Raw genomic sequence first — 23831 nt, 5'->3', positions numbered from 1 at the left:
GAAAGCAATCAGACTTTAAAGAATGTTAGAGTTTTACACTAAAAATAATTGTGTAGAAGAAATACATACCCCAATTGGTAGATGGTCAAAGGATATGAATAGAAAACTTTCAAATGAAGAAATTAAATTATATATAATCATATGAAAAATGCTCCAAATCATTACTGATTAGAGAAATACAAATTAAAACAACTATGAGGTATCACCTCACTCCTCTAAGATTGACTAAGATGACAAAAAGGAGAAATGATCAACGTTGGAGAGTTTGTGAGAGAATTGGGACATGAATGCATTGCTGGCGGAGTTGTAAAGTGATACAACCATTCTGGAGAGTAATATGGAATTATGCCCAAAGAGCAATAAAACTGTTCATACCCTTTGACCCAGCAATTCTAATTCTAGGCCAATATCCAGAAGATATCATAAAAATCTGAAAAGTCCTACATGTTCCAAAATATTCATAGGACATCTTTTTTTTGTAGTGGCAAAGAATTGGAAATTGAGGGGATGCCCATCAACTGAGGAATGGTTAAACAAGGTATGGTACATGAATATTATGGAATGCTATTGTTCTATAAAAAACCATAAATGGTGGGACTCTAGAGAAGCATGGAATGACTTATGGGATCTGATGCTGGGGGGAGGGAGCAGACCCAGCAGAACAATATACACATTAACAACAACACTGTGAGCTGATCAAGCCTGATGGACGCAACTGCTCTCAGCAGTTCAGAGAACTAGTACAACCCTATTAGAGCATCTATGGATAATGCTATCTATCCTCCATCCAGGGGAAGAAAAACAAGATAAAACAAAACAATCCTTCAGAATCTGAAAAACACTACATTCACTTTAAAAAAAATATCTTTTGTGTATTTCTTTCCCTTAATACTAATTCATCATACCAAAAATGGTTAACTTGTAAACATGCTTAACATAACTGTATAAATACAATATTAACCTGACTGTTCTCCTCTGAAGGGGGGTGGTGGGAAGGGTAGGTGGAAGGAAATTTTGTAACTTAGAAATATAGATAGACCTATGGATGCATGTTAAAAAAAACCCTTTAATTCCATGTATTTGGAAAAGTAAAATATCAATAAAAAATCAAAAATTAAAAGAATACATAAGAGGAATGAAGGACAGCCTTTATAAGGACACACAGATGAAAAATGCGGTGTTATATCGAGGGTAGGCCTTTTTGGCTCAAGGGCATAAAGGAAATTATGATGAAATGAGTCTGGAAAGACAGGTGCAACCAGACTCCATAAAGCTTTTGGTTCCAGAGAGATGAATTGATACTCTAACGTAGGGTCTTCAAACTCTTCTGTCAGAGACTCCTGTCATGTAGAGCCTAATTCTATACTTGTCATTGTTTTTCTGTGTTTCCCCTATATACGAAACATTGCGAGATCTCTGTACAGTACCTGCTGCTAATTCCTCATTTGAAAACATGTTTTTGTTTCCCCCAATATTATAAAAATCATTGCTTTTAATGAAAGGAGAGGAATACCAAAAAGTCGACTGGTTCCCCCATTAGTCTAAGGATCCCAGGAGAACTGTCTCTTGAGTCCCAGTGTTAAGGAGGGCTCTTCTCTGCAGACCACTCTGGCGATTGACTCACTCCCTGAGGTTTCCCCTAATTCCTTTGCTCTTACTATCTAGTTCTACAACATGGATGTCTTTTTGGTATAGTCCCCAAAGGCAAGGAGATGACAAATGCCTTAAGAGGACTTTGTTTTCTCTTGTAATCTCTGTTGACAAGACAAAGGGAAGGAAAAATACCACCAGACTTCTCCTTTTCTCAAGGGCTCACCCTGTAGTGGATTACAGCTGTCAGGATCCAGCTCAGACCTAGGATTTCCCTCTTTGGAGGCCATGCCCTTTGCTGAGCTCTGACCAGTCTCTGCTAGTTATCAGCGTAGCCCCAGGAAAGGCTGCCTGCCCTTAGGCCACTACCATTCTCAGCTCAGTGTGGAGGGCAGAAAAAGAAGACTCTAGCATAGACATATATTTCTTGAAACAAATGGTATTTGGGACTGGATAGAGACAGAGAAAGGAGAATATTCTTACTTCAATTTAGAGAGAAAAAATTGAACCTAAGAGACTCTACTATCTGGCTTTTAGTCTTGACAATGACATTGACTGGTAAGGTAACCTTGAGTAAGTTTTATACAATCAATGACCTGGAATCACAAGCTCTATCTAGGCTACCTATGATCACTATTGATAGAGGGGGCCTTTCTGAATTGTTTTGTACCATCTCAAAATTTTCTCTGGCAATCTCATAATATCACTTATGTCTAGGTCTCCATAGGCAGGATTAAAAGGGTCCTTCATTTCTATGAAAAGATCAGAGGTAGCAATGCATATCAGATACAAAATAGTCATTATTTCATTCTACATGAAATGAAAAAGAGCATAAAGGCATAAAGATGTCACTGCATCCCTTAAACAGCTGATGTATATTGTCTCCTCCTTCTGGGAACATATATAATCATCAACACTCACAGAGCTACCCTTTGGTTTGAATTCCCCCCAAAGAGAAAATGAATTTGAGTAGCTAAAGAGGCTACTCTCTTCCTATTCAAACTACATCACAGAAATAATTCTTGGTGGCAATGGAAGACAAAGTCCAGGTTTTTGCTCCTCTGTATTGTGGCTCAGTCCCTCACTGCTGCTTTTCTTCTGGGACTATATGCACAGTCCCCTTTCCCTCAAAATCTTGAGTCTATGCAGATGCTCGCTGTTCTTTCTCTAAAAGAGTGTCTCAGAATTCTCTAGGATCATCATCTTATACTGCAAATTGACACTCCTTTATCCAGGACACTGGGTCCAAGAAATCTCTAGGCCTGGTAATTGGCAGCATGTATATATTCTAAGCATCAATTTGGTTAAATGGAGAGAGAATCTTGCTTTTAGGTTTAATTACTGTTGGTAAGGGGTGAGGAATCACACACACACACACACACACACACAACACACACACACACACAACCCCACAGTTTTAACCATACAACTTAGAGTACAAAATCACTGCAGTTTTGTGATCTCTATCATCAGAGTGATCCTACAACTGTTAGTGTCTGTTTCTGAGCCTATGACATAAGTAATTGCATACTTCTATAAATTTACAATTATTTATGTGTAAAGAGTGTTGTGCAAGCAACATGGTACAATGGAAAGAGCCCTGACTGGAGAAGAAGTCATATCTCTGTTACTTGCTATAGGGGTGACTTTGGCCAAGCAAATGTGTTTGGTCCTCAGTTTCTTCATTTGTGACATAAGGGAATGTGACTAAATGACCTTTGGGGTTGCTTCTAGAGCAAAATCTATGACAATAAAATGATCAGAAAAAGAGAAAGATTCATAATGAAGTAAAAGTGAGGAATAACAGACAAGCTGAGTGATGAATTGGTACCTCCAGAATTTTCAAAGACCAAGGGGCAGCAAGGCCTCTGAGTGTATTGGGGAGACATTCTGTGAAGCATTTATGAGAGGGCATGGGCAAATCAAACAGAAGAAGAAAGGATGGGTTTTGATTTGTACTGATTGTGGGAGGATACATATCTTTTAGATCCCTGTCCAGTAAATTAATGAAAACATTCTAAAAATCACAGAATCCTCAGACGAAAAGAGACCTCAAGGAACTAGTCAGTTCCACTAGTACCTGAACAAGAATCCACTCCATAAATATTCCCAAAGTCCTTATCTAACTTCAGCTTGAAGACCTTCAATGAGTGAAAATGGATGACTTCCTGAAGTACTTCATTGAATAGCTTTTGATTATGAAGTTTTTCCTCATAGCAAACTGAGATTTGCCACTTTGCAACTTAGATCTATTGCTCCTTTTTTTACTCCCTGTCCTTGAGAAGAAGGTGGAAAATGAACTGAGCACAGGCAGAATCACAAGAAACAGGCAACAGAACATGGTTCTAGTGGAGGTGTCTGATGCTTCCCATACTTCACTTGGAGCTCATTGATCTGAAGAGAAGCAGTTTTACTCACTGGTTAGAGAAAGGCTAGAGCAGCTGCCAGAAGCTCCTTGGCTGCGAGCTGAATCCTGTCACTGGCTGATTCTCTACTGCAGATTTCTTCAATCCTCCTAATGCCTTAAGCCAGTTTCTTCTACTGGTCCCTAACTCACTGGCCTTATGAGATCAAGCTCAGGAAATTGATCTTTCTTTGATGTATGAAATCAATACTCATTACACACTCATTCCATAAACCCCAAATAGTTATATTATTTATAATTTTGTCAATTACAAACTTCAAGCTGCTAACAATATTCACATGTAAATGAGATGATAGACCACAATTTCCTGCAGCCATTTTTGTCTCAGTCATTGTTTTCGCTTCAAACAGTTTCTCTTAATATATTCATCTCAGGGTCATTTTTCTATCTCATCTGACAGACTGTGTTTCTTTATAAGTGAATTTGATCATTTTTTTTCATCCAAAATTATTTTTTCTGGTCCTTTTCAGTACATATCTAAAAGGGGCAGTACTTTATGCACATGCGTGCACACACACACACACACACACACACACACACACACCTAGAGATTTTTTACATATATGAAATCTCTTCTTGCAAAATAGATTTCAGATTGAGAAGTTGACAGATGAGCAGATGTATACATTTTACCAATGAATGAGTGTATTCCCCTTCATCAAGTAAATGAGTTTTTGATATCAGGATGAGGTTTTTGTCACCTTGAATCTTATTACTTTATTTGTTCCTTTGCTATATTTTTCTCCTTCCCTGGGAGTTAATAACCAGTTTATAGCTCTTTCCTTGGGGATATAAGAAATTAGCCTTATGGGGCTTGAAGCTTGGGCTAAAAACTTTCAATAGAACATTGAGCTTGATCATTTTTTGAAAAATATGACATATTTCCTCCATTATTTCTATCTCAAAAATCAAAATCATATATAGAGAGACAGTTCCATTTCTCCTATTATTACTTTCCGTCTCTTCTTCTGGGTAATGTGAAGGCTAGCTGGGATGGGGTAGGATTGTTTAGGAATGTAATGTTTTCCTCTCAATTTATTTTTATAGAACACTTTTTGGGGGGCATTGAGGTAAATGACAGTCAGAACTCCCTCTTCCATAGAAGAATCATCCTAATAAAGCAATGTACTGATGTCACAAAGTGAAAAAAGAGAAATTTAATATCAGCTTGTTTTCTGCATATATTTGTGGGTAAAGATAAAATATTGCTTGGAGAATTGAAATTCTCAACATTGCAATATTCTTAGTTCTGATCATTAATTTCTGAAACACAGCATGCATAATTTGTGATATATTTTGCCTAAAGAGGGCCCCCAAAAAAACCCATGGAGAAAAACTGAAATATAGCCAGATTCATCAAATAAGACTACTATTTTCAAGTTAGTCTTTTCATATTTTATTTTTCAGTGATTTCTGAAGCACATTTTAAAAATTCACAAAAGTGCTTAATGAATTCTTTGAACACTGGCACAAATTAATATTCATAGTAATTAGTCCATTTGTGTATGAATGGGGGAATGTCATAATATCAGTTACTAAAAAATTACAGTGTCACTCCATGTACTAAGGAAAAGCTTTATAGGATGAGGGGGAAGGGGACCACATAATCTCATATCTTAGAGCTCTCTCTTTTTACTCAAGGGGTCTCTTCCTCCTGGTATCTCCATTCTTCTTTCCTCAGTCCATACTACTTCTTCCATTATCATAGCATTAAAAGTTGTCATTGTACAATTTAATGGGAGAGATTGGTCTCATTTGCTTATTTATTTCCTTTCTGTCAGTGTTGGGGATATGGGGCCTTGCGTGGACTGCGTGGGTACACAGGAGATCCACAAACTGTGAGTTGCTCCCTCACTTGAGTGTCAGTGAAAATATTCATGGGCATGAATACTTGGCTCCTTCTCAGCCTGGAAAAGACATGTACTTTGCATGAATTGATGTCCAGGGCTGAACCTAAAAGAACATTGAATTAGAACCAAAAACTCCCATAGGAGAAGGATGGATTTAAGAATTTAAGATTTAAGAATCTGGCCAGAGAAGAGAGAAGTGAATACTCTCTTGATGGAACCCAGAAGAGGAGCTAGAGAAGAGGAATATTCTTTTGCCACAAGAGTTTTAATTCCACAGGGGAAGGAAACCAGTACTCGGATCATAGCTCATGTTTGCATTTTTTTGACATGGGTATAGTATGATTTAAGTTAGTCAGCTACTTCAATAATAATTAAAAAGGTAACATTAACCTTTATATAGTTGCTTTAAAGTTTGTAAAATGGTTTCCATGTATTTACATTTGATCTTCAATAGCAAATCTGTGAAAGGTACTATTATTATCTCAAATTTGCAGATGTGACAGAGAGAGGTTTATTATTTACCCATGGTCATACAGCTAAATAAGTGTCTGAGGTTGGATTTAAACTCAGGTCTTCCTAATTACAAGTTCATCACTCTGTACCCTGTGCTGTCTAGCAACCTCAAATGAAAATGCATATGAAAACATTAGATTGAGATTCTAGTGACAAGGAGATATAAGGTAGAGAAGGAGAAGAGGCATTGTGGCCCTGTGGCCCAGAGCTCCTGGACTAGACTTGAAGAGACTTGTGCTTTCATTCCATGACTGTTACATTAATTATTTCAGGGACCTTGGGCAATTCCATTACCTTTCTAGGATTGAATTTCCTTTATTGTAAAATGAGAGAAATAGATCAAATGATCTCTGTGATTTTCTCAGCCTCCTTGACTCATCAATAGAATTGAAGTATACTTTCTTGCACTCCATTCTCACAGCAAAGTGAGAGTTTGGTAGTTCAAATGGGAACAAGTCCAGATGCTGATCATTTAGGAATTCCTTCCCCCAAATGGAAATGCCAAGATCTATTAGTTATCTTTCAATTAGGGATCTTGATTTAGATTCTGGCCAAATCCTTTATTGTGTTATGCTTTTAGTTCCAACTAGGGTCCCAGTATTCCCAAACGGTCATATCACCACTCTGCCATTGCCCTGTCCAAAGGGATTTAATTACAGGAAGCAACAGAAGGTTCTCATTATAATACAGTGCCTGAGCAAGGTTTCAATGTATTCCTGAGTTGTGTGAATATATTCATAGCTTTTCAATAAGCCTATATGACAAATTAATAAATATTATAGGTGATGAGGACTCTCACCACATCCCTGTTTAACATAACAACTCCTGATCGAGATTCTCTTTAGCATTAATATTCTGTACTGTAAAAAAATAAGATTGGGGAATAAAATGTCTAATACAGTTTATCCAAATGAAAGCATAATTGTTTTTATGGAGATTTTAATTTCCACTTAAATCCTGTATTTAAAGATCTATTTACCTTTAAGAAAATAAGGCAGTTATGTGGATAATTAAGATAGAGCTTTTTCATGTGCATGGTGCTTTTATTCAGAAAGGCCTGGGTTTAAGATCTGTCTATGAAAGTATCTATATTGCCATGGCCAGATCACTTAACCTCTATATGTCTCAGGCAAACTCCTTGATTTGTATCTATTAAGTTATAAAGGAGTTTTTATCTGCATTGGTGAAGGGAGGTACTTACTACACTGGTAACTCCCCACACAGACAAGGTCTCAAATGACTTTTTCTGTTATTTCGTTAAGGCTGGTGGCAACCTCTACCCACAAGGGACCAGAAATCCATTATGTGAGACATATTAAATAAATAAATGATCATAGACTTAGAGAGGGAAAAATTAAAAGATTATCTTATGTGGTTTGGAATAATAAAAAAATCACAGATTTAGAACTGGAAAGAACTTATGGCATCGAATCCAATCTATCTATTTTACAGTGGTGAAACTGAAGCCCTGCAAGGTTAAGTTATTCTACCAAGGTTATATAAGTAGTAAATGGCAAAGCTAGGATTGGAGCTTTGCTTCTTTGATGTGAAGTCTGATATTTTTTCCATGTTGCCAAGGAAATTGGCATAGCATTAATTTCTTGGGAAATCAACCAGTCATAGTTCTTCAAAATTATTTTTAATGCCCTTATCAATACCTCTCGATAGCTAGACATGTGTCATTTTAGATTTCCTTATGGTATTTGCATTTGACAATGTGCCTTGATCTTTGAAAATGCTTGCTCATCAGTAAAGGCTTGACATTTGACTTACTGTTCCAAAGAGTTGGTAGAGACACATTCACAAGGTTGCAGGTAATAGAAAAGAAGTTTTGGTCTGAATGTGTTCTGAGATTCCTGTAAGTGCGGGATCACTCTTGTATGTAGAGGTATTTCCAAGTTGTTTGAAAGACTTCTTTAGAGTCTCTCCAATCTCTGGGTATATGGATGGGAACAGTGTGGAATCATAAAATATCAGAATTGGGAGGAATCCTTGAGCAGGTCTAATACAATCCACACCCCTGCTAATACTACCCTGATCCATGATCCCTTAGCCTCCTAATGAAGATCATCATTGAGGAAGGTCTAGTCTTCTTAAAGCAGACTCTTAGTTCTTTTTCCAAATGGCACCCTTCTCTCTGTCACTTCCCCACTTTGTTCCTGATTTTGTCTTCTAAGACTGAACAAAATAGCCTCATTCCTCTTCCATGTTACAACTATTTGAATACTAGAAGAGAGCTATTATCATCCCAATAGCAACCCAGCCTTCTCTTCTCCAGGCTAAAAATTTCCACTAATTTCAGTCACTCCTTAGATGATTTACTCATGAAGCTGAGTTTAGGAGATGGGCAGGGTTAGGTTGAGTTATTTATTCTATGTGTGCTCTTTGGTTACCTGCACAGAACTCCAACTTGCACGTTCATTTCTTTCTCGAATAATTCACTGGGATCATAAGGATTACTGTGAGAATATTGATTGGATGACTGTACACAGCTGCTTCCCTCCACCAAGTAATCCTAGGTGATCTGAGTTGTGACCTGGGTTATGCTTAATGTGATTTTCTCCTATAAGTTGTTTATGCTACAATTTAACATTCGTTAAAAAAATGCATATGGTTTCGAAAGTAAAGTTAGGAGTATTGGCTTTGCCCCACAGTGGAAAATGAAGGAAATACTTGGGTAGCACCTATTTTATATGCTTTCCCCCCCACTTGCCCCATCCTTTGGCAGCTGCTTCATTGGATGCGCTTCCTTCTTTGCATTACTTAAGAAGCACCAAGATGTCTTACATGTGTTTCTTCTGTCCTGCATCTCCAAGTGACTCCTCCCTTCTCCCCCACCATGCTGTAAATTGTCCTGTAAGTAGAATTTAACTCATTGTAGCTCCGTAACAAAGGCTTTGGAGTCCAAACATGTTGAAAGAATAGATGTCTCACCTGGCTTGAGGAAAGCACACATCGTTGCTTAATGCCTGCAACAATTAATTAAGTAAGATTCTCTTGATATTTCTATTGTGAGGGTTAATTACTTCCACCCTGAAGTCTTAAATTCTTTAAAGAAAACAACTTGTTTCATTACCCAACTGGAGATGGTTTAACTTGTAAATAGTGGTGAAAGAGAGTAGACACTCAATTCATTCATACTCAGTTTCAAATAAAATTTAGAAGAGAATGTCTTTGGAGGAAACAAACAGATGTCGACTTCCTATCTGGACGGGCTTACTGTAGAGGAGGGAAAGTACTAGGGAGTCACACTTAAGGCTCTTTGCAGTCTTGAGTTAAATCACCTTTGTTTAGAGAATTATTTGGTCCCAAACTAGAGGATTCCTGTGTCTCGGATCTCCAAAGCATTGTTGCATGCTTTTTTCCTTTGATCTTTTTCTCCATTCGGACTGATTTACTACTCCAGTACTGATGACACATACATTAATCTGACCCACAATCCTCATGAGTTGTCTTAACTCAAATCAATTCCCCAATCTCTTACATCAAATCTCAGCTCATACATAACTCCTGTTAATATTAGATGTCAAGTTGAAGATAACATATGTGTCATGGAAGAGTAGATTTATAGAGAATGAGCAAGTCTGCCCTGTATTGCCTTGCTATTTCCTGCACAATCACCCTATACATTTGGATTATTTTTTCTTCTGCCATCATTTTCACGTGACTTTTTTAAAAATATTTTTTGTTGACATCTCTTGTTTTTAACATTACCTTCACTGATGAACATATCCTTCCATATTCCATATCCAGAGAGCCCTTCCTTATAAATGAGAAATAAAAAGGCAAAGAAATAGACAAAAAGTAGTTCTGCAGAATTAACTAATATATCAGCCAAGTCTTACCACGCGTGTGATATTGCAAACTCATAATCCTATGCTTTGTCAAAGAAAGGACAGTAACGCGTATTCTTATTATTTTCTGGAACCAAATTTGACGGACATAACAACACACCTCTGTTTGTTGTTACTGTTGTCCTTTCCATTTACTTTGTAGTATTGTTTTTCCAGTTCTCCTTACTTCCCTCGGTGTCAATTTGTATAAATAGTTTACGTTGTTCATAGTCAACAATTCTTACGTTGTAACAATATCCATTTGCATCCATGCCTCACAATTTCTTTAGCTATTCCTCAGTTGAAAGACATCTACTTTGTTTCCAGTTCTTTAATAAAAGAAAAGGTGCATCCTTGAGTATTTTGGTGTGTACAGTATCATTTTTTTCTTTGCTATCCTGCTATATCTAGCAATGATATCTTTGGATCAAAGACTTTGGACATTTTAATATTTTTTGGTATTATTCCATAATGTTTTCTGGACTAGTTAAGCCAATTTACCTCTTTACCAGTGGTGTATTAAGGGGCCTGTTTTTCCACATTTTCTCCATCATTGACTATTTCTATATTTTATCACCTTTGCAAAATTTGCTAAGGATGAGGGGAAACTTCAGAGATGTTTAAAATTTCTCTTATTATTAATGCTATGAAACAATCTCAGTTCATTCATCTATAAAATGAGCTGGAGAAGGAAATGACAAATGACTCCAGTATCTTTGCCAAGAAAATCACGGATGGGGGCTTAAAAGAGTTGGACAATGCTAAAACAACTGAACAGCAGAAACAACAACTCAATAGCGATTTAGAACATTTTCATATGACTTTAGGTAGTTTACAATAATTAATTAAAATAGAAATATAATTTTTGAGTTTCACATTCTCTCTTTCCTTCCCACCTCCCTCACAAACACTGAGAAGTCAAGAAAAATGTTATTAATTAAACATGTGAAATCATGCAAAACCTATTAGCTTATAAGTCATATTTAAAAAAGGGGAGAAAGTGATACTTCAATTTGCACAGAGAATTCACCAGTTCCTCTGGAAGTGGATAGTATTTTTATATCACGAATACTTTAGAATTGTTTGTTCAGAGTAGCCAAGCCTCTCACATTTGATCATCACTATAACATTACTATTAATGGACACAATCTTCTCCAGAGTTCTTCTCACCTCATTTTACATCAGTTAATGTTTTCCACATTGTTTTTTCTGATATTATTCCCTTGGTCACTTCTTACAGCACAATAGTACTCCATCATATGCCACGCATCCCAATGCACACAGTCCAATCATATACTCCAACTTGTTCATTTATCTCCCAGCTGATGAACATTTCCTCATTTTTCAGTTCTTTACCACCACAGAAAGAGCCACTAAAAATATTTTGTATGAATAAGTCCTTTTCTCTTTAGTGGTATTATTGGGTCAAAGGGTATGCACAGTTTGATGAAAGATACAAATTGTTCTCCAGAACAATTGAACCAGTTCATCAGTATGTCTATTTTTTCCTCAACCATTTCAAATATTGTCATTTATGATAGATATGAGGTTGTGCCCCAGAGTTGTTTTAATTTGAGTTTCTCTAACCAATAAAGCAAAATGAAGAAGATAGGTGACAGTGGATAGTGTGTGTTGGACTTGAACTCAGAAAGACTCATTTTCCTGAGTTGAAAGCGGAACCTAAATACTTACTAGGTATGTAACCTTGGAAAAGTCACCTAACCCTATTTGCCTCAGTTTATTCATCTGTAAAATGAGCTGGAGAAGGAAATGACAAATGACCCCAGTATCTTTGCCAAGCAAATCATAGATGGGGGCATGAAGAGTTGAACAGTGCTAAAAGAACTGAACAACAGCAACAAATCAATAGTGATTTAGAACATTTTCATAGGACTTTAGATAGTTATTCATATTTCTTCTGAAAGCTGCCTGTTCATATCCTTTGACCATTTATCAATTAGGTAATTACTGTTAAGTTTTATAAATTTGACTTAGTGTCGTATATACTTGAGAAAGGAGGCCTTTATCAGAGAAACACTATAATTTTTTGATATTACTTCATTGTCTATGGTACATTTCAGCAAAATATATTTACCTTGATTATCTCTTTTAATTAGATATAGTTTTGCTTCTTTGTCTGAGATCATGATCTCTAGGCCTGCCTTTTTATATTAGCTAAAACATAATAATTTCTGTTCCAGTCTTTTATTTAAACTGTCTTTCTGTTTCAATTATCTCATATTAGCAACACATTGTTAGATTTTGACTTCTAATCCATTCTGCTATCCACTTCCATTGTGGGTGAGTTTTTCCCATTCACATCCACAGATATGATTGCTAACTGTGTATTTTCCTCCAACAGATTTTCTTATGTTTATCCTTCCCTCTCTCTTTTTTTTGTATCCTGTTCTTCAATACAAGGTTATTTTGCTTTTTGACTATAGTCTCCCTTATTTTATTTTTCATTTTATCATCTCACCCCATAACTCTTATCCCCTTCACCTTTTATTTTTTTATTTAGTCATATTTTTGTGTGTTTATATTCTTCCTTCTCTGAACGAATTCTGATGAGTGTGAGGTTCAAACATTGACTAACCCCCCATTTCCCCCATCTATTATTAAAGCTCTTCCTTATGTTACTATTTTATTTTGTGAAGAAAAATTTCCCCATTCTACTTCTCCCTTCCTGCTTCTACAGTGCATCCCACTTTCTTACTTTTTCATTTTTTTTGGAAAATAATCAACATAACTCATGCCCTATGTCTGTGTAGACTCTTTCTACTTGCCCTAATAGTGATACAATTCTTAGGTGTTATGAGTATCATCTTCCTGTTTAGGGATGTAGATGGTTTAAATTTACTAAGTGCCTTATATTTTTCTTCCATGTTTGCCCTTTTATACTTGAGTCTTATTTGTCAAATTTTCTATTCATCTCTGATCCTTTCATCTTGAACACTTGAAAATCATCTATTTTATTAAATGTTCTTTTTTTACTCTTTGTTAGCTCCTTCGCTTCCTGGAATATCATATTCTAAGCCATTTGCTCCTTTAAGGTGGAAGATGCAAAATCATGGGTGGTTCTGATTGTGGTCCTACAGCATTTGAATTGTTTCTTTCTGAATGTTTTCAATATTTCCTCTTTGATCTGGGATCTCTAGAATGTATCTACAAAATACCTGGGATTTTTCATTTTGGGATCTCTTTCAGGAGATAATATTTTACATTTTCTTCTATTTTTTTCATTCCTTGACATTGATTTATAATTTCCTAAGTCTCTGCTTGCCCAATTCTAATTTTTGAGGAATTATGTTCTTCAGAGATTTTGTACCTCTTTTCCTTCTTAATCAATTCTGCTTTTTAATAAGTTCTTTTTTCAGTGAATTTTTTTGCTTCTTTTACCAAAATATCAATTTTCTTTTCACTTTTCTTGTATCACCCTCATTTCTTTTCTCAGTATTTCTTCCACCACTCATCTCTTTCTTGAACTCCTATAGAAATTGGGTCTTGGTTTTTGATGCTTCCAAAGTGGTGTGACATGGGGAGAAGTAATAGTCAGTGCTCTCTTGGTCTGTATCCAGAAATGTTCCCTGCTCCTCTGTAGCAGAAAGCTTTATCCCTGCTCTGTTGGATTCTGAAACTTTGACTTGGCCCCCTACTTTCATGCAACCATGAGCACAGTACTCCTCTCTGCCTTGGAAATGAGACCAGGGCTCCAATTCACTTGTGACCAACCATAAGCACTACTCTCCACTATGGAGCTGTGACTCAGAACTGTGAAGATCGATAGAGTTTCCAATTAGTCCCAGTAGAGGGTACTTGTAATCTCTTTTTCACCAGTGGTCTTAATCCCCTTACTGTTTCTGGGCAGAAAGTCTCTGCTGCTTCTATTTTGCATGCACTTTTGACCAGCAGCCTCTTCAGAATCTCAGATCTCTTTTGTGGACCTCCTAAGTTGTCTTAGGCTAGAAACATGTCTCATTCCAACCTTTGTTGGCTCTGTACTCCAAAATTTTTATTTATGGAGTTATTTTTAAGTTGTGTGGGGGGAAATGTTGAGAGAATTCAGTTGGCTTTCTGCCTGTACTCTGCCATCTTGGCTCTGCCCCTAGTTTATAATAATTTTGAAAGTTATTTCTTCGTATCTTTTGAACTCTTATCTATTGCAAAATGGTTCAGGTCTTACATGTTTGTATTCCCTATTTATCTTAAATATTAGACCATTTTGAAAAAATATTTGAAGCAATTTCTTTTTTCTCCTGGCTTGAATTTTCCTTCTTTCTTAGCATCTTTGATTTTATTTATACAAAAATTATTCACTTTTATATAATCAGTATCATGTTTTATTTTTTGTGATCTTCTCCATTCCTTCTTTGATAACAAAATTTCTCCATAACCACATATATGAGAAGTACCTTATCTTATTGTTTGTTTAAAAAAAATTTCATAGTTTATCCTGGTAGCATTCAAGTCACATATCCATTTTGAACTTATTACAGAATATTTATCTTAGATTATCATAATCCTTTGCCTCTGACTTTACATATCAATAATTATCAAAGGATTTGGTGTATTTTAAATGCTGTTACCATTATGCATTTTACACACACACACACACACACACACACACACACACAAGTACACAGGGAAGCTGCTGCTGTAGTTGCTGCTGCTTTTTTCCTTCTTTCTCTTCTCTTATTCAATGGAGTTCAGATTAAAATAGTTCAGGGATAAGTTGCTACTCTAATGTTGTTTCTTTAGGTTTAAAGTTTGGCAGACCATCGCACATGAGAATTATGTGATTACTTTTTATAATTGAATCAGAACGTAGGGATGTGATCTCATCTTTTGCAGGCTCCTTAAAAGCATCTTTGGGAGAACTCCAGGAGCAGACAGACAGAAGGATGAGGATCATGTGTACATCCTCCACTTCCCACGTGGTTTTGTTTTCATCTGAAAATTTTCAAATTCAACATGAAGCTATGTTGAGATATAGTAACCAAAAAAAAAAACCTAATGTCATCTTTGGCTGAATTAAGAAGCTCTGATTTCCAGAAATAAGGAGATATGTACAATGCTATGGTCAGACCACATTTAGACTACTGTATTTTGTTATTGGTGCTACATTTTGTAATAAGCATTGATAACATCCACGTGGTGCAATGGATAGAGTGTAGCAACTGAAGTCAGGAAGACTCATCTTCCTGATTCCTATCTGATCTCAGATACTAGCTGTAAGTCTCTTTACCCTGCTTGCCTCAGTTTTCTCATCTGTAAAATGAACTGGAAAAGAATATGACAGTATCTGCCAAGAAATCCCCAAGCAGAGGTCACAGAGTCAAACACAATTGAAAACAACTGAAAACACACACACACACACACACACACACACACACACACAGTAAACTGTAGAGTATCAAGAGAAGGCAACTAGAGTATTTAAAGACCCTCAAGTTCATGTCATATGGTGATATGAGCCCTGGGGTAGACTTTCACTCCAAACACATCTCTGGTTCCAGTGATTTCACATTGGTAGACATGTATAATCACAGAGTCATAAGGAATCTCAGGGGCTATGGATGGAGTCCAACCTATGACTGAACAAAAACCCTCTTCAACATGCCTAACAAATGACCATTCCACTTCTGATTGAACACCCTTCAGTAAAAGGGAACTCACTGTCAACTGAGGCAGCTTTTTTACCATCAAGATATTTTCGTTATTCAGGGATCTGATTAGAGGTCTCCTATAATCATAGGAGACTGTGAAAACACACATAGTGGGCAAATGTTTTAGAGGGAGTTTTGAAAAGATTTTTGGGAAGAAGGCAGAAAGTTGTAGAAGAAAAGTGTCAGTGTAGACTATGTCCTATTGGGGCCTATGGGTTGGTTGAACTGTGAGATTCCTTCTCTCTTCTCAAAGTTGAATTTTATCTCTGGAAGTAGTGCCACTCATGCTGCTTAAAAGGGTTTTGTTACTCCTGTCAGTGCTTAGTTTGGGATTTAGTGAGAAAGCATTTTCTCCTCCTCGGATACTATACTCATTCATATATTCTAGAGGAGGCAGATTATTCATTTTTTAGCAGTAGTGGTAACCATTATATAGTTGGTACTGGGACTGGTCAGGAAAACCTGAGTTCAAATTCATTCTGACAATTTCTAGCTGTGTGACCCTTGGAAAGTCACTTAAATCTCTGTTTGCTACAGCTAACTCAACAGCAAAATGATGATAATTGCAGTACCTTCCTCACATGGTTGTTGTGAAGACCAAAATGGTAATTTTTTAAAAGACCTTTGTACAGTGCCTGGGCCATATTTGATACTTAATAAGTACTTGTTCATTTCTTTTCACCATTTTTTTTGTTTTTTGTTTTTTGCAAGGCAATGGTGTTAAGTGACTTGCCCAAGGTCACACAGCCAGGTAATTATCAGGTGTCTGAGGCCAGATCTGTAGCCAGGTTCTCTTGACTCTAGGGATGGCACTCTATATACTGTGCCACCTAGTTGCCCCTCTTTTTGACATGTGAAGGCAGCTTTCTTTACCTTTCTATCCTATTCTCCTTGCTTTGTTGGATATCCTACTTTCTTGCAAATCATTTGCATCTGATGGGGAATTTACATAAGATGAAGAAGTCCCCTCATCATCCTAAATGTCTTTTTTAAAGATTTTATTTTGAGTTTTACAATTTTTCCCCTAATCTTACTTCCCTCCCCCCAACCCCCACAGAAGGCAATTTGTCAGTCTTTACATTGTGTCCATGGTATACATTGTTCCAAATTGAATGTGATGAGACAGAAATCACATCCTTAAGGAAGAAACAAAGTATAAGAGATGGCAAGATCAGACAAGAAGATATCATTTTTTTTCTAAATTAAAGGAAATAGTCTTTGGTCTTTGTTCAAACTCCACAATTCTTTTACTGGATACAGATGGTATTCCCCATTGCAGACAGCCCCAAATTGTCCCTGATTGTTGCACTGATGGAATGAGCGAGTCCATCAAGGTTGATCATCACCCCCATGCTGCTGTTAGGGTGTACAATGTTCTTCTCGTTCTGCTCATCTCCCTCAGCATCACTTCATGCTTTCCTGAATTCCCATGCCTCCTGGTTTCTGCTAGAACAATAGAGTTCCATGACATACATATACCACATTTTTTATGCCATTCCCCAGTTGAAGGACATTTACTTGATTTCCAATTCTTTGCCACCACAAGCAGGACTGCTATGAATATTTTTGAACAAGTGATGATTTTACCCTTTTTCATCATCTCTTCAGGGAATAGACCCAGTAGTGGTATTGCTGGATCAAAGGTATGCACATTTTTGTTGTCCTTTGGGTGTAGCTCCAAATAGCTCTCCAGAAAGGTTGCATGAGTTCACAGCTCCACCAACAATGTAATAGTGTCCCAGATTTCCCACAACACTTCCAACTATGATCATTATCCTTTCTGGTCATATTGGCCAGTCTGAGAAGTGTGAGGTGGTACCTCAGAGAAGCTTTAATTTGCATTTCTCTCTTAAGTAATGATTTAGAACAATTTTTCATATGACTATGGATTGCTTTGATCTCCTCATCTGTAAATTGCCTTTGCATATCCTTTGACCATTAAATGTCTTTTTAGCAAGAAAACATTTTCTACTCTTAGGATATTATACTCATCCACATGCAACCCACCTGTTGGGTTTTCTAACTGCTTTAGTAAATGAAGCCAAGCTACTGTATAGCTTTCACTAAAATGGCAAATAGATTGCCTATTGTCTCAATAAAAACTTTCAAAAGTAAGTTTGGACAGCCCTGGTCCAGCTCATCACTACCATTCCTACAATGGGGTATACAGAACTAAACACAATATCACAGATGTGATCTGATCACTGCAGGGGACTATGGTACTATCACTTGTATCTCTCTGGACGTCAAATCTTTCTTTATGCATTTGCTTTTTTTGGTGATACATATTGAATTTGCAGCTCATAAAAATCCAGATCCTCTTTGTTTCCCAGAAAACTCCTATCCAGGCATGGTTCCCTTATCTTGTACTTGAAACTGCTGAATTTGAAACCTTCATGTATTTTACTACATTTTACCCCATCCAGATTTGTCTCATTACTCTATTGAGATCTTTTTGAATAATGTCCCGTAGATCATCTTGGCTTTGTTTCATCTACATATTTCATGATCAGACATCTGTGGCTTCATCCAAGGTATAGTTTCCTTTTTATGGGGTTAGAGGTGCCAATATCTCCTGACTGTGCATCAGTGATTCCTAGGTGGCATGTTCAAGGTTGACTTAGGAGAAGCTATGTACAGTAGAATAACCCTTGTAGGATCCAGGACCACGTTCGATGACATATAATGGTAATGGTCAGGGTTACGATAGTCTTATAACTTGTTATGGAACCTCCCTTCATGGCTTAAAAATATGTATATTTGAATGAAGAGAGTTGCTGGGTTTTGGCAAATATGGCCATGGGAAGCTGTGGTGGAGATGCTGTTGGTATAAATGATGTCATGCCCAAGGATACTAATAGAAAGAACAGTACAAATGTCACCATATAGGAATTTATGTTTTACAATGGATTGACCTCCTATAGAATTGCTCCTTGGTTTTCCACTTTGTCCTCTGTCAGTCTACTCATGCTTATTTTTCTTCTTCTTGACAGGATTTCAAATAAACAAAGCAAAATCTTACCTGTTTCACAGTTATTTGTGAGCCCAGCCATGTATGGCATAGAAAATTATCTCTAATGTTTCTTCCTCATCATTTACTAGAATAGTTACTAGGGAAGTTATTCCCTTCCCCCAAATAAGGGCTTATATAATGATTCTCAGAAAATCATTTTCTCTAATTATCTTGTATGTCCATTTAAGCCGCATAGCCCAGAACGCTGACTTGTAACTAAGCTTAACTGAAACAATCTCTGTGTGCAGGTCAGGAGAGCATGCGCATTGAGCCATCAATGATATCATTTGAAATACCAATTAATTACCCTTCCTTCTCTCCTTCACACTTAGCAGCCAACCCTGAAGTCTTATTTCTACTTGAAGAGGTTGTAACAAAATTCTCTTGCATCTAGTTTGCAGTTTTCTTTGTCTTTTTATTCTTCCATATACCCTTCTAGATATTTCAGGTTTGATCTGGATTGTTTTTCAGTAGGGGAATGTATGAGTCAAAGGAGAGGCATTGATGGAGATATGATGCCCTCCTATTTTAAAAGCTTTAGGGTTAACTGGAACCTTAGAGATAACAGTACTTCATTTCTCCCAACCATAGCAAATGTGAATGAGTAGGGACCATGTAGTCATGGGAGAGAGGTAAACTTAGGGACAGAAGACACTGGATTTGATTCATATCTTAGACAATCTCTTTGTGACTCTTGGTTTTTCCCTTTGCTTTTCACAACCTGAGTTATCTCATTTATAAAATGGGTCTAACAACATCCATCTACCTATAACTCCTATAGAGTTACTGCATGAACCGCCACACCCATTTTGACATATTTGATAAGTCTCTTTTGCTGCTCTTCATAGATTGATTTGAGCAGTAGAGACCCAGCTTATAACATAGTACCCTAGTGTTTGTGTTTATGTATGTGTGTGTGGGGGTGTTAGGGCTGGGGCTGGGCAGATCTTTCCAGATGAGTAAACTAGGGCTCAGAGGTTGGATGCTTTGTCCAGCATCATACAGCTGTTAATGAGCAGAATTTGATTCTCTGATGCTAAATCCTGGTGCTGTACAACGTAGCCTCCATTTTAGAATACATTTCATTTGCATTGTTGCAATTTTTCATCATGTTAACTTGTGTCTGTTTATTTGACTAACAGTTCATGTAGATCTTGCTGTGATTCTTTAAATCTGCTACATTAGTTATTTTTATATTGCAAAAGCATCCTATTCCATTCATATACTCAGGTGTCCAGGGGTTTCTCACTATAGGCAACTACTTTATTTCCATTTTATTTCTAGCATAAAAAGGTTTCTTCAGAACACACCAATACATATATTACTTTTCTTTCTATCATTACCTTCCTCAATAGCAGTAGCATTACTTTTCAAACATTTTCATATTACCAAATATAATGCTTCCTCAGAATATGGAGAGCTGGTGCTTAAGTAGTTCTTTAAGATTTTCAAAGTGTTTTATAAATATTATTTGATACTTGCAACAACCCTGGGATATATGTAATTATTATTGTTCCCATTTTATGGATGAAGAAACAAGGCAGACAGGTCAAGTGACTTGCCTAGGGTGACTCAGTTGGTACCTTTAACTGGATTGGAACTCCTGTCTTTCTAACTCCACACCCAGTACTTTATCCACTGTGCCAGTAAGCTACTTTCCAACATTTTTTTTAGACATTGATTTCCTGAATGATAGCTTATCCCCTGTCAATCAAGACCATAAATTCCCTGAGGCATAAGAAGGCCTAGGCCTATTTGAACAAAACCTATGGCTACAACCTAAGGGCCCCCACTCACAAGTGATATACATTTTTAAAATTCTCCCTTTGAGGTACAAATGAGAGACTACATTTAGACCTTTTGATTTCACCGACTTAGAATTTCCTAGTTTGGAAACTATCTGTACCTTTTCAGAGTAACAACTCAACTCTAGCCTATCTTCTTTGAGAATTGATTGAGTTCCTAAGTGCCTTGCCCATTTTCATCCAAACAGTACCTGTCTGAGGCAGGAATCAACCTTATTTCTCCCTGATCCCAAGGACAATTTTCTATTCAAGCGTCTTAGGGGGTGCTTTGAGTTCAAATCTTGTTTCAGACACTAACAAGTTGTGTCACCCTCGGCAAGTCACTTAATGTCTATCTGTTTCACTTTTCTCAACAGTAAATGGAGATAACAAGAACATCTCCTGGCAAGAGTTTTTAATGAGGATCACATGAGACAACCTTTGTAAAACATGGCAAACAGCAGACACTTAATAAAATACATGTTCCCTGCTTCCCCCATGTATTAGTCCTTTTTGGTAGCATTTTTCCACTTCCAGTGTTTCCTACTGTTCCATCAGAGTTTTCCTGACTCTAATTTTGGAGGAATTTGATGACCCCCCCACCCAAGAGATAGAAAAATCCACTTATGCTTGAATCTTATAAGAGTAGACTGGGACCTTCTAACTAACGACATGATTGCAAATACTTCTGCATTCACAATACCAATTAATGATATTCCTCATGAAAAGTTGCACTTTGTGCACACATTCCAAAAATTTCCTAACACCCCCCCCAATAAGCTTCACATTTGTGAAAGGAACAGAGCCAATTAGGTCAATCTTTGGAGTTCAGAAGGTACCACAACAAGGATAATCCAAATGAATGTACACCACGAGCATATCTTTCACATGTCCTCTTTGGTCTTGGGACTTTGTTTTCACCATCCTCCCATCGTTGTCCTTCCACTTGGCTCTTCGATTCTTGGAATTGTAGTCTCTGTTTTCTCACCTCAGTGCCTGCCTTGATGTTTGAATATAGTGTTGCCTCCTGTTTTGGCTTCTCTCCTCTGGAATTGCAATTAAATTGGTTGTAGCTTCTATGTGAAGCAAGTTATTAAAAAGTAACCACTCCACTCCCTCTCAAATGAGCCTTTCTCTGACATTGAAACTGGAGGTATGTTTGGTTTTGTGTCAACTCCTATTCCAGCCCCTACTGCTCTGTCTGCTTTGGTTCTTCTATAGATTATGTATATGTATGTGTGCATTTACATGTGTATGTAAATACATGTGTGTATGTCCATATATGAATACATACAAACACATACACATTTTTTTCAGAGAACATTTCTTTGGAATTGAAAAAAAACAATCTTTTTATTGAAAGTGGAAAACTTTTTAAACTAATTTAAGCTCAGATTTTTTTTTCAGATGGAATAGAACAAAGCAGACCAAGTGAAAATGAGTGAGTTGAGAAAGAGTTAGGGAGACAATGGTGAATTACTTACAGTGGGGTAAAGAGAAAGGACTTACATTAACTCTAAATAAAAATAACTGAGTTTTTCCTGTATCACCCATGACAAGTATACAGAGCAGTGAACTGCATTAATGTAGAATGCTGCGGATGCAACTTTAACAATTGCTCCTAGCCTTTTGAGAGGTAGGATGGTGTAGTAGAAAGATGCCTTTTTGATTCCTATGGCCTGATTTTGCCTCTTAACTGACTCTACGAACTGGTGTCCTTTTAAGTGACTATTTTTGACAGTATATAATCCTTTTTTCAACAAATATTTAGTGCTTACTATGTGAAAGGCATAGTGAGAACTGTTATCGGGAATATAGAACACAAATAAATGATACAAGACAGCTAGCATGTTGGTATGGGAGAACACCAGGATTGAGTGTTCTAGGTTTGAGTTCCATCGCTATCTTTTACTGTTTAATTTTGTATGAAATATTTTATTTGAACCTCAGTTTCCTTACCTGTAAAAAGGGAATAATAACTTGTATACTGACATATTGATAGGGTTCTTTTGGTGTCCAAGTTAAATAATGTGTATGTATGTGTCTGTATGTGTACTCTGACTGAGAACAAAAGCTATAGGTTCAGTTTTGGAAGTTTCTCACTGAGTATATGTTTGATTTGTAACTCCAGCCTAGTAATGACTATCCACAAAAAAGCAAAAAAGTTTTCTCAACTCCTATGCAACCACTGAGTTTAATAAAACATTGAATATGGCATAGACTTTAATAAAATCATATCACAGATTCAGGGAATATAGATACATGCCTAAAGATTGTATTCATTCCTTTGTCTTTTACAGAGTACACACTATGCACTGACTGACCCTGAAGTCAGGAGGCCCTCAGTTCAAGTCCAGTCTCAGACACCTACTAGCTGTATGACCTTGGGCAAGGCATTGGACTCTGCCTTGCATTCAGGGATATCTCCAGTCATCCTGATATGGCTCTTGTGGAGAGATTGAGGTTGGTAATTTAGTGCACCCCATTTCCTCCACCACTCAAATCCAATCCATGTGCATGTCATGATATCACCTGTCTGTTGTCATGGTCTTCTTCAAATAAGAAGGACAAATATCATCACAAAATGTGCCGTCATCAATGTTGGGCATTGAAAGATGCTTACCCCTGCCTTTAATTGCATAACTTACTTGCCACCAAACTGCATGATAAAGGAATATTGATCATCAACAGTGACCTTAGTTTATTTCAGATGCCTTATGAAATGCCTCAACCCCATTAGTTTACAAATGTATCTGCATGATGCATCTGGACTGACTGTTCTTTTGGAATAAAATTATACAGATGAAATCTAATTTCATTTAGCACAGAAAATTAAAGTAAGTTATTGTCAAAAACAGCCATGGCTTAGTCTTAGTTATTACAAAGATAGATGCATTTTGCATGAACTAGGATAATATGAAATAAAGAATCAAATGGGGGGGAGTTGAAGCATAATTCTTCAAAGAATGAAGGTAGTAAAGAGAAAAACATGGAATATAAGAAGGGTGGCATATACAGAAGGTAATATCTTTTATGTAAACCTAATAGATTGGACAAAGACCAAATAATCAACAGAGTATCAATGGACTTGGATAGGTTTTATCAACCTGAGAAAGATTCAGTTGTCAGTGTTTAAATTTAAACTTGAATATATTAA

Source organism: Macrotis lagotis, chromosome X (assembly GCF_037893015.1).
Source record: "Macrotis lagotis isolate mMagLag1 chromosome X, bilby.v1.9.chrom.fasta, whole genome shotgun sequence".
In the NCBI taxonomy this organism is placed as follows: Eukaryota; Metazoa; Chordata; class Mammalia; order Peramelemorphia; family Peramelidae; genus Macrotis; species Macrotis lagotis.
This window is presented reverse-complemented; position numbering follows the sequence as displayed.